This window comes from Myotis nattereri, assembly GCF_964212035.1.
Source record: "Myotis nattereri genome assembly, chromosome: 19".
Lineage (NCBI taxonomy): Eukaryota > Metazoa > Chordata > Mammalia > Chiroptera > Vespertilionidae > Myotis > Myotis nattereri.
This window is the reverse complement of record NC_138095.1, coordinates 27,481,496-27,492,046: the sequence shown is the minus strand read 5'-3', so window position 1 is coordinate 27,492,046 and position 10,551 is coordinate 27,481,496.

The window sequence follows — 10,551 nt, the reverse complement described above, 5'->3', positions numbered from 1 at the left end:
GGTCTGAGGGACAGTGGACTGGCCCCCTGTTTAAGAAGTTTGAGGACCCCTGCTTTAGAGGCACAAAAGCAACCGCAGTGAGAGATGTCGGGGGACCCCCCCCACACACACACACACGTCTGTGGATGTGCACACAGCCCCGTGCCCACCGCCAGCGAGTGGGTGGGGACGATGGGTGGTCTGTACACAGGCCACTGAGCAGCAGCCAGAGGGAGCCGTCGGGACGCACAGCGACAAGAACGGCACACATGGTGCAAACTTGCTCCCCCGACCCCTGCACTCCCGGCCGTGGCCACGGCGTCGCCTGGCATCTGCCTCCCAAGCAGAAACTGTAGGCGTCCTCCTCCGTGTCCTCTGCCTCCGCCTCTCCGGCCAGTGAGCCGCGCGACAGCGCGCAGTGACCTCAGCTGTGAAGGGGGCACAACGCCCGCTGACCGTCATCTCGCCTCGTAACATAGGGGGTTGACAGTTACGCCACGGGCTACTGTATCTCCTATCGTTAGGGCCGGAGGTCACTCACGTATCATCTCGCATCATTAGGGCTGGACATGCGATCACGTCCTATGTCCTGTATCCTGGTGCCCACCCCTCCTGGACACGTGGGCGCCTCCCTAGCTCTCTAAACGAATCGCTCAGACACATCAAATTCCAGCGACGCCGAGTTACTTACAGTTCCCCAAACGTGCTGCGACTGCAGGCCAGGTCTGTGTGCGCGTCAGCCGCTCTCCAGAGGTGGTCCTTCGGGCGACAGTAGCAGCAGCAGCAGCAGCAGCAGCAGCAGCAGCATCCCCTGGGAACTTGATAGAGACAAAAATTCTCAGGCCCCACCCCCGCACCCACTGAATCAGAAACTCGGGGTGGGGCTCAGGGACCCCTGTTCCCAAAAGCCCTCCAGTGGTTCTGAAGCAGGACTAATGTTGAGACCCAAGGTATGTATCTTCTCCACTGCTTTCTCACTATACTGTTAGGCGAACTCCTATGCAGCCCTTAAAGCCCTCCTGGTGGAAGCCCCACCTGGCTCCATGGCCAGAGACAGGTTATTCACGCTGACCTCTGCGCTAACGCAGCACGGGGGTCACCCTTCTATCGGTGTTCTAGGGCCCTGTGCCATGAGCAATTGTTTAGAGGCTCTCTCTTCTACTAGGCCAAACCTGTGTAGTATGATCATACTTTCTGTATTTTTTTAAATATTTTTTTATTGATTTCAGAGAGGAAGGGAGAGGGAGAGAGAGAAACATCCATGAGAGAGAATTATTTACCGGCTGCCTCCTGCACGCCCTCCGACTGGGGATCGAGCCTGCAACCTGGGCCTGTGCCCTGACCGGGAATCGAACCTCAACCTCCTGGTTCATAGGTCAACGCTCAACCACTGAGCCATGCCGGCCGGGATCATGTTTTTGGTTTTGTTTTTTAAATTGATTTGTCCACAGGAGCAGCAAAAAAAAAAAAAAAAAAAAACCACTCAAATTTCTCCTTAAGTATCACCTAAGCCAGTGCAGTAGGTATAGACTTCAGTCTATAAACTCAGGTGGGAGACAGAAGTGACTTTTCTAATTAAGAGTTTGAAAATTCCATTGTGAAATGTGATGTGAGGGAACTGGACGGGACTATTTTTTGGGGGGGGGCTTCTCCAAGTTTCCCCGAGAAAGACACCTCACTTCCTGTGTGTGTGTGTCTGTTCTTAAAATCTTATCTGTACAGTGATTGACAGAAAAGACAGAATATACAATTGAAAAAAATTAGGTCAACTCCCCCAAACAATACTTGGGTCCAAGAGGAAAAAGTGAGCACAAACCCACCCTGCTGAGGAGACAGGCCCACTGAGCGTTCCCGGGTCTGCAGGCGACACCCTGAGCTCCGCCCCGACCACCCGCCGCACTGGGTCACCCGCCGCACTGGGCAGGTCGGGCTGACTCTGAGTCTGTAGAGGCAGGACCTGCACACTGTACTCCAGGCGAGTGACATGGGACACGACCCACACACAGAACACAGCACCAAGCGACAGGAACAGCTTTATCTGAGACTAAAGACTCACTGGACGTCGGCCTTGACCTCTCACCCTGTCCTTGTGGGCACCAGAGGGCTCCACGGTGACAATGAGCCCACGTGTGGCCTCTCTTCCCCACTACCCACAGCCCAAGGGCCAGTGTGGGCTGCCTCCCCCGAGGTTGTGGCCGTGGGGCGCGGACCTGCCCTCGGGCCAGCGGGGGGTGGCCAGCAGTGACTGGCGCAGGCCTGGCCTACGGCACGTGGGGCCCCACCGATGACCACGATGGGCCCACAGGGAACGTGAACCATTGTCGGGGTGGCAGAGTCGTGTGTGTCGGTTTTTCTTCCAAGAGCAGGATATGTGGGAACCCTGGGTGATTCCAGCGTGGAAACAGACAGCTACCACCAAGGTGGGCTGCCCAGGAGGGGGCGCTGCCTCCAGCCGCGGACCTGACTCCTCTTGGAATTGCTCCTCGTGCAGTTCAGTCATCTGGGCTGTGACCCTGGTTTGGTCCCGGGTAGGCCTGCGGTCCTCACTCAGGTATGGCCAGCACCCCACCCCTCCCCCCCATGTGTCCATCTCGAACTGTACATTACATGGTCGCCCTGGTGCACAAGTGCCCCCCCCCCCAACTGACCATGGAGTTCACACACACACACACACACACGCCGACCACGAAGTTCACACACCACAGGCCAGGCACAGAGCCCTGTTATAAAGTAATTTTATTAAACTGATCTGGACATACTGTAGGTCAAATAATATTTTCTGAAGACAATTATGGACTTTAAAGCTCGACATAAGATTAGTAGCTTCAAAAGTGTTAGTCGTTTCCCAGCAACAGCATGATAAAATAATTCAACTATGTAGAAATATAGAACTCTAGGCGAGCTGGGAACGGAGTCCCGAGCCCAGCGTCCTCGCGGGGGAGGAAACTAGACTCGAAGGCCAAGTGATCTGCCCAAGCTCACCCCCCTAACAGTGATCAAGCTAGAAATCAAACCAACTGTCCTAACACTAACTCTACGGACTAGAAGGCTACTCCCCTAAGCCTCGCGCTACTGGACATGAGAGAGACGCTACAGTACATTGCGGTCGGGACCGGCCTGGAAGGGGCTGTGGGGGCTGCACCGGCCGTTCTGGGTGAAGGGGGAGCGTGTGGGGTGTGGCCCCCAAGACTTGCGACGACATCTGGAGTCAAATCCAGACGGTGACCAGTTTGCCCCAGGGCCCCTGGCTCCCCGGCCCGCCCACCGTGTGCTCCCCTAAGTCGCCCCCTTCCAGCCCAACAGAAAGCTCACACGTGGGAAACCCAAGCTCCGCCAGCACTCTTACTGCTCTGGTGGTTCGTTTCCCACCTGTGCCATGGAGACACCACGTGGGGACACGCCACCCGTGTCCGAACTTCGAGACCAGAACTCCCCACGACTTCCTGAGCAAAGGGCTGCATGTGGGGCCAGTGCCGACAGGGCGGGCGGACAAGGCTGGCCGCTGGCCGCTGTTGTTGTCACTGGGGACTTTTGGTCGTCTAGACATTCCTTGAGTTCCTCCACATGAGTGTTCAATATCAATGTAGACAAGAAACAAAACACAACAGAAAAGGCCTGGAACCTCAGCACCTGCCCCTCACTGCTCACTCCTCAGCACCCGCCTCTCCACAAACACCGCAGGTCCACCCGCTGCGGTTTGGGGGCTCCACCAGCCAGAGATCCTCTGCTCTCCGCCCAACGCCACCCCCAGAAAGGCCTTGCCCAACTGCTACCTAAGGATGCCCCACCCCCGCCCTCCCACCCTCGATTTAAATCATCACCCAGTTTATTTTCTTCATAGCACTTAATCACTATCTCAACTACGTTATGTTTGTTTACTCATCGCCTGTCTCCTCCACCAGAAGTAAACTCCATGAGTAGGGGCCCTTGTCTGTCTGATTCAGTGGCATTCCCTGCACCCAGCACAGTGCCTGGCACATAGGAGGTGTTCAATAAATATTCGAATGAATGAAGAAAGAAAAGGTACCTAGCATAGACATTCAGGCCTAAAAAGGAACCGATAGGTAATCCTCAACCAAGGGGTCACCGAGGGCTCCCGGCTGCCACTGCCCAGAATCACAGGGATGAGACTATAACAGTGGCTCCTCCCACCACCCAGCCCCGCGGGCTGCCCTGGCCCAGAAGGATCCAGTCACAAAGGAGCCCCTGAGGGCAATCTGGGCACAGAAAAGTTCCAGCTCTGCCTACCCCTCCCTATTTGCATTTAGCTATTTCCAAAAAAAAAGTTCAAGTTAGAAATAGGTGATGGAGCCGCTAGAAAGTCTAACAGGAAGGAACACAGTGATTAGCAGAATCCACAAAATTAAAAAAAAAATGTTTAAGGGAGCGTGCGCCTGCCAATGACTCCTGATGGGTCGCATGAGTGGCGCCCGAGCCGCCTGAAACCTAGTGAGATCGGATGCCATCTAGGAAGGGTGGTGCTTCTGGGAAAGGACTTTGAGGACACGCAGGGAAGTGGGGCGACAGACAATGGGATCTATGGAGAAATTCTAGAGCACTGCCTCGGGGAGCGGTCCCTTTCAAAGCACTAACTGACACGCTGATCCAGAGAATGGGGTCCTGAGCTCCTGACAGGAGTACCTGGACACTCGCTGGTGGGTGAAGCGTCCGTGGGAGGTGACGCGGGAGGCTGGGTGATGATCATGGTTTCCTGTGTAGCACTCAACTAGAGAGGCATCGGGCCGGAAGCCCAGGAAACACACACCCGCATTCTGTGAATGGGAGACGGCTGGGACCTCACAACCCATCCTGGGCAGACGCCCGGAGGGACATCAAGTTGTGGAACACACTTGGTGGGAATTAAAAACAAACCGCCTCACCTACACCTCCTCAAAAAGAATGTTCTGCCGGGCTTCCAGGAGCAATTTCTTGGGTAAATGCAGGTATTCATAGGGTTTCCTTCCTAGTGGCACTTATGGGTTTTAAGATTTTTAACTCTTAGCAAAACGCTCTATATAACTGATATTTTGAGATGGTTTCTCTCCTTTGTGTGCACTCTCTGGTGGATGCAGAGGCTGGTGCTCTGGCTGAAGGCCTTCCCACACTCATCGCATTTAAAAGGCTTCTCCCCAGTGTGCACTCTCTGGTGGATGCAGAGGCTGGAGCTCTGGCTGAAGGCCTTCCCACACCCACAGCACCTGTAGGGCTTCTCCCCAGTGTGCACTCTCTGGTGGATGCAGAGGCTAGAGCTCTGGCTGAAGGCCTTCCCACACTCGTAACATTTATAGGGCTTCTCCCCCGTGTGCACCCTTTGATGCATGCAGAGGCTGGAAGTGTGCCGAAAGGCCTTCCCACACTCTTCGCATTTGAAGGGTTTCTCTCCGGTGTGGACTCTCTGATGCATGCACAGGTTTGAGCTGTTACTAAAGCCCCTCCCGCACTCGCTGCAGACATAGGGTTTCTCGCCTGTATGAACTCTCATGTGAATCTGAAGGTGTGAGCTCCAATTGAAGGCTTTGCCACACTCATAACATTTATAGGGCTTTTCTACTGTGTGGATTTTCTTATGTCTGTTAAGCTTCGTGGTGGTGCTGAAATCCTTACCGCAATCATCGCATTTATAGACCTTCTCTCCTGTGTGGTCTCGCCAGTGAATGTGGAGCTCTGAGATGTGAAAGAAGCCCTTGTCGCACTTGTCGCACTTATGGGGCTTCTCGGCAGTGTGGACTTTCTGATGCATGAACAGGTCTGCTCTCTCAGAGAAAAACTCCCTACACATGGGGCACTTGTAGATCATGTTTCCTATTTGGTATCGTGGCGGAGCGGAGGAAGTGCCTTGCGGCTACTACAGTTACAGGGTGCGAGGTCGCTGAGCCTCGCACTTGGCCATGCTGGCGGCTTATCTCAGGCTCGCTCTGCTCAGGGGGTTCAAGGTGGGCCTAAGCTCTGCCCTGCCTGCCTTCCTGAGTAAGGCTTCTTCCTGCATAGTGTTCCCCTCGGTCTCTACGGACGATGCAGCGACACGCACGCCCGCGCGAATCCTGGGCTCATGAACGCCGAGCTCCCTTTTGGGTCCCGAGTGTCAATATTCCACGGGCTCCGGCTGCAGGCCTTGGCGGGCGTGTGAAGCCCCTGGAAGCTCCCTCGTGTGGACGGCCTCGCACTTCTCACGCAGAGACGGCGGTGCAGAGTGTCCCTCGCCGCAGAGGCTGAGAGGCTGCGTGCAGGCTCCCCGGGAAGGGTCAGTGTGACATCCCGCCTCCTGCACATCCGCCGGAGCCTTCCCCGGAAGCCAGCTCCTGGGGCCCAGGTGTGTGGCTCCTCCCGCTGAGGACTCCCTGCCCAGGCGCCACTCCAGTCTCCTGCGACAGAAACAAACAGACACGGTGAAAGGGCCTGGCTGTCCAGGGCACTGCTGCCGGTTCCGTAATGAAGCGATGTCAACAGGAGAGCAGCGCAGACCTGCCCTGCTCCCGCGGAGGGACCCCTTCCCGAGAGCTGTCCGTGGGGTGCAGGTCTGAAGAGAGAAGGTGCAGATGTCACGCTCCTGTGCACAGCACGTCACAGCCAGCACCACCACTCCCTGCGGGACCTGAGCGCAGCGGGCGCTACTGGGAAAGGAGCCCGCAGAAGGCCCCGTGAGGCGAGGAACAGCCGTCCGCATACAGGACCAGAAGGAGCACCCCACACCTGGGACTTCGGGGGACAATCCTGCTGTTTCCACAGCCAACACGCCACGTCAGAGCCGCCCTGCGGTCCCCAGGGAGAGCGGACACGTGATGTGTGGTGTCAGATGCGCTCCTTGCTTCTGTCCTGAGGTTTCCTGATGAACTGAAAATCTGACCCTAAGACGCCAAGTCCTGCCCGGCCTCCCCGCCCCGCTTCGTTTCAGTCCTGCACGTGCTCCTCCTGTGCCTGGCCTCCCCCCCCCCCCCCGCATCGCTGTCAGCTGCCCCCACAGAGGCCCAGTGAGACCCCAGGGAAGCCCTGAGCGCCCCTCCCAGCAGCAGCACCGTGGGACCCCAAAGCTCCGGGTCTGACCTGTCCCCTGAGCCACGATGCGAGTGCCCGCACCTCGTGCGCAGCCGTCTAGTCAGTGACGGGAGGACCCCTACCTGGTGAGCGCATCCCGGAGGCTCCCCTACGCCCTCTGCCCCCCAGACCCTGCGGCCACGATTCCCAGCGCCTCTTCCAGTCTTTTGGCACCAACATGGGACAAACATACAGCCAACAGAATGAGGAGCAGACAGAAGGAAGTAACTCCCACATGTTCCACCTGCAGTCTCCTGAGGTTTGGGATCACGCCTCAGCCACCGTTTCATCTCGTGTGTTCTATACTCGGTGACAGTGCAGTCAGTCCACAGAACCGGACCCATCTTACAGAGCACTTTCAGCAATACACTCCACAGAGGGACGGGGGTGTTTAAGGGGATTTCTTTCACATTAAAGTGGCAAATAGCCCGGGCTGGTTTGGCTCAGTGGATAGAGCGCCAGCCTATGGACTGAAGGGTCCCGGGTTTGATTCTGGTCAAGGGCACAGGCCCTGGGTTGCAGGCTCGATCCCCAGTGTGGAGCGTGCAGGAGGCAGCCGGTCCATGATTCTCTCTCATCAGTGATGCTCTCTCTCTCTCCCTCTCCCTTCCTCTCCGAAATCAATAAAAATACATTTTTAAAAAGTATTTTTAATGGCAAAATAAAGCGATTTTTTCCAGGTGAATGTGTTAAGATAATAAAATTCAACTATATAAGCAAAGTTTCAGCAAAAATAGTTAATGTCTAGAAAACAGTATGCACACACCGATCCTTTGGTGTGGTAATCACGCTGCTAGAGATGAACCCGAGATCTCGGCAAACACAGGGCAGGACTGATGCCCCAGCTGACACCTGAGGCCGCACCTGCCGGCACCCAGGCGCCAGGACGCTGGGAGGAGAGGGCACCGTCAGAGGATGACCGCTCAGCATGGACACGGAGGTCCAGAGAGCCAACTGGTGTGGGTCGCACTCAGTTCAGTCCACGACGGAATCAAGACCAACCGCCTGACTCGGCGGGAGAGAGGTCCTGAAGGCGGCAGCAGCCCGAGGCCTCGGCACGAGAGGTCGCGCACCAGCCAGCGGCTGAGCAGAGGCTGAGCCCTGGAGGAGGCCCGGGTGAGCCCGCAGCCACAGCTCGGGACGGCCAGGCGTGCGCAAGGTACCCGGCGCCGACGAGGCAGTTCCGGGATCTGGGACTGTGACACACTGTCCCCTGGCCTGCCTGGCACTCCCACCGGCCGTCCCCCACCTTGCCCACCACGTCGCCTTCACTGGAGACTCCTGCCCTGCCCGACCTCAACATGCAGGGCTGCTCCAGGGCTCCAACGGGGACCCCTCTTCTCCGAGTCTACAATCTCGCCAGTAACTCAGCCACATCGTGAGCTCGGCTTCCAGCTTCATCTGCAGCCCGGCTACAGACACCCCAAATAACCTTTCCGAACCCAACCCCTCAAACTGCTCCTCCTCACCCCCCCATCTCCCTGCACTGCACTGACCCACCCAGGTCGGCCCCCACCCCCCCGTCTCTCCACCCCCACTGCGCCCACCTGCCAGGCGCAGTCTGCCCACAGCCTCTCCATCACGTCTCTGCTTCACCCCTGCCCCTCCCCCGCTACAGCCTTCAGGTAGGGCAGGTGCTGGCCACTGCTCCACCCAATCTCACCTCCTCCAGCCTTTCTCATCCTCAGACCTGCCCAGCCTGTCTCTCCTCCCCACCTCCGGGGCCCACGCTTTGCACGATCCTCCGAGAGTCAGTCTCTCACACCCAGGTCTCGGCCCCAGCGCCGCCTCCTCAGGGCGCAGCCTCGCCCCCCACGGCCGGGTCACTGTGTGCCGGCCTCTCCCCGCTTCCTGGCTGAGTGGGCGCCCCATCAGCAGTGTCTCCACGCCTTCATCTCCGTCCTCCAGTCATCCAAGCACAGATGTTTCTCGAGTGTCTAACGGTGCCAGGCCAGAGCAGAAATATAATGGGTGCCCTCCCTCATGGAACTTGGCCCAGCAGGGACACAGACCCTCATCAAAGATGTCCATGCAGACATGTTGCCCAGCTGTGCCGAGTGCGCCGAACCGCCCTGGGTGGTCTCGGGGAGCCGCTGTGGGGGGTGGGCTCCCTAGTCAGAGGGCGGGCGCCACCGCCCCACACGGTGAAGGGAGACGTGCGCCCGAGGGAACGGCAGGCAGACCAGAGCACAGACGTGCTTTCCTCCCGCCAAGTCCTCCACAGACTCGACCCCCGGATGGCGCAGGGCAGCCTGGCTCTACCCCGTGGATGTGCTCTCGGCTCATCTTGACCCAATCAGAACACACAGCTGACAACAGCTGCAGGCCCGGCTGTGAGGACCAGAGAAGGTGAATGGGAAGCGCCTATGGGAGTGCCCAGGGCAGCGGCCTGAGGCCTGAGTACACACGGCTTCCTCCTTCCCTTACTTCGTGTGACAAATCCATCCCTTCCCTGCAGAGGCTCCCAGACCCAGGACCCCCCTCCCTGTAATCGGGGTCCCTCCTCCGCGGGCTCAGTGCCAGTTTCCCTGGACGCTCCCTGCCCCCAGGGCTGATTTAAAACGCATCTGCCTTTATCGACGCCCCCCCCCCCCCAAAGTCGGGCCCTCGTGAGCCCACACACAGCCCAGGCTTATCTCCCCGGCTGCTGAGTGCGCACCTGCACCTGCACCTGCACCTGCACCTGCGTTAGGAAGCGAGCTAACTTGGCGGGCGAGACACTGGACTTCAGGTCCCAAGTTCAGTTCTGGGCCTGACACTTCCCAGCCGGCGACCTTCAGCGGTGACTCCTCTGGGGATGGGGAGCAAGACCTACGTCAGTAACGCAGACAGGCTGGGGCGGGGTCAGTGCCTCAGTGCTCAGCTGCCTCTGCAGGGGACACCGACAGGGACTGAGGGAGAGGACCCTCCAGGACCCACGCAGGGCGCCCGGGAGTGAGCGTGCTGGGGACAGCAGAGGCCCCGCGTCCTCTGGCTGCAGGACCGGCCCCTCCTGTCCGTTCCCTCTGCCGGACTGTGGTCTGTCTCCCTTGAGGGGCAGCGGGGCCCTGCTCTGGGCGGCAGGAGCCGGGGGTGGCAGATGTGAGCTCCAGTGACTCCCATCTCAGAGGAGGACGCTCAGTTATTAAGCTGCTTCCTCCTCCCACTGCTGGGAACAGAGACCAGAGGGACACAGTCCGCGTTCGGGCGCAGAAAGAGCGGGACAGCACGGGAGGCCTCGCGCCACCCTCGGTAGCAGCGAAAGGAAAGCCCGAGGCCCCACGAGGCCCGGCTCACTAGCGGAGGGGATGGGACTGGGCCTGGGGATGCCACAGAAATGCCACGTGGCTTTCAGCAAGGCTGTCCTCAGGACACTGGGCACGGGAGTGTCACAGCAGGTGACAGGTCAAGAAGTTTGGGATCTGGGACTCTGGCTATTTTTTTAATGCATTTTTTAAAATATTAAAAAAACAACAAGTTTAGAATCTTCACCATTTTTAAGCATACAGTTTAGTAGTGTTAACAGTATAGTCATCTTGCAAAACAGAAACAATGTGCCCA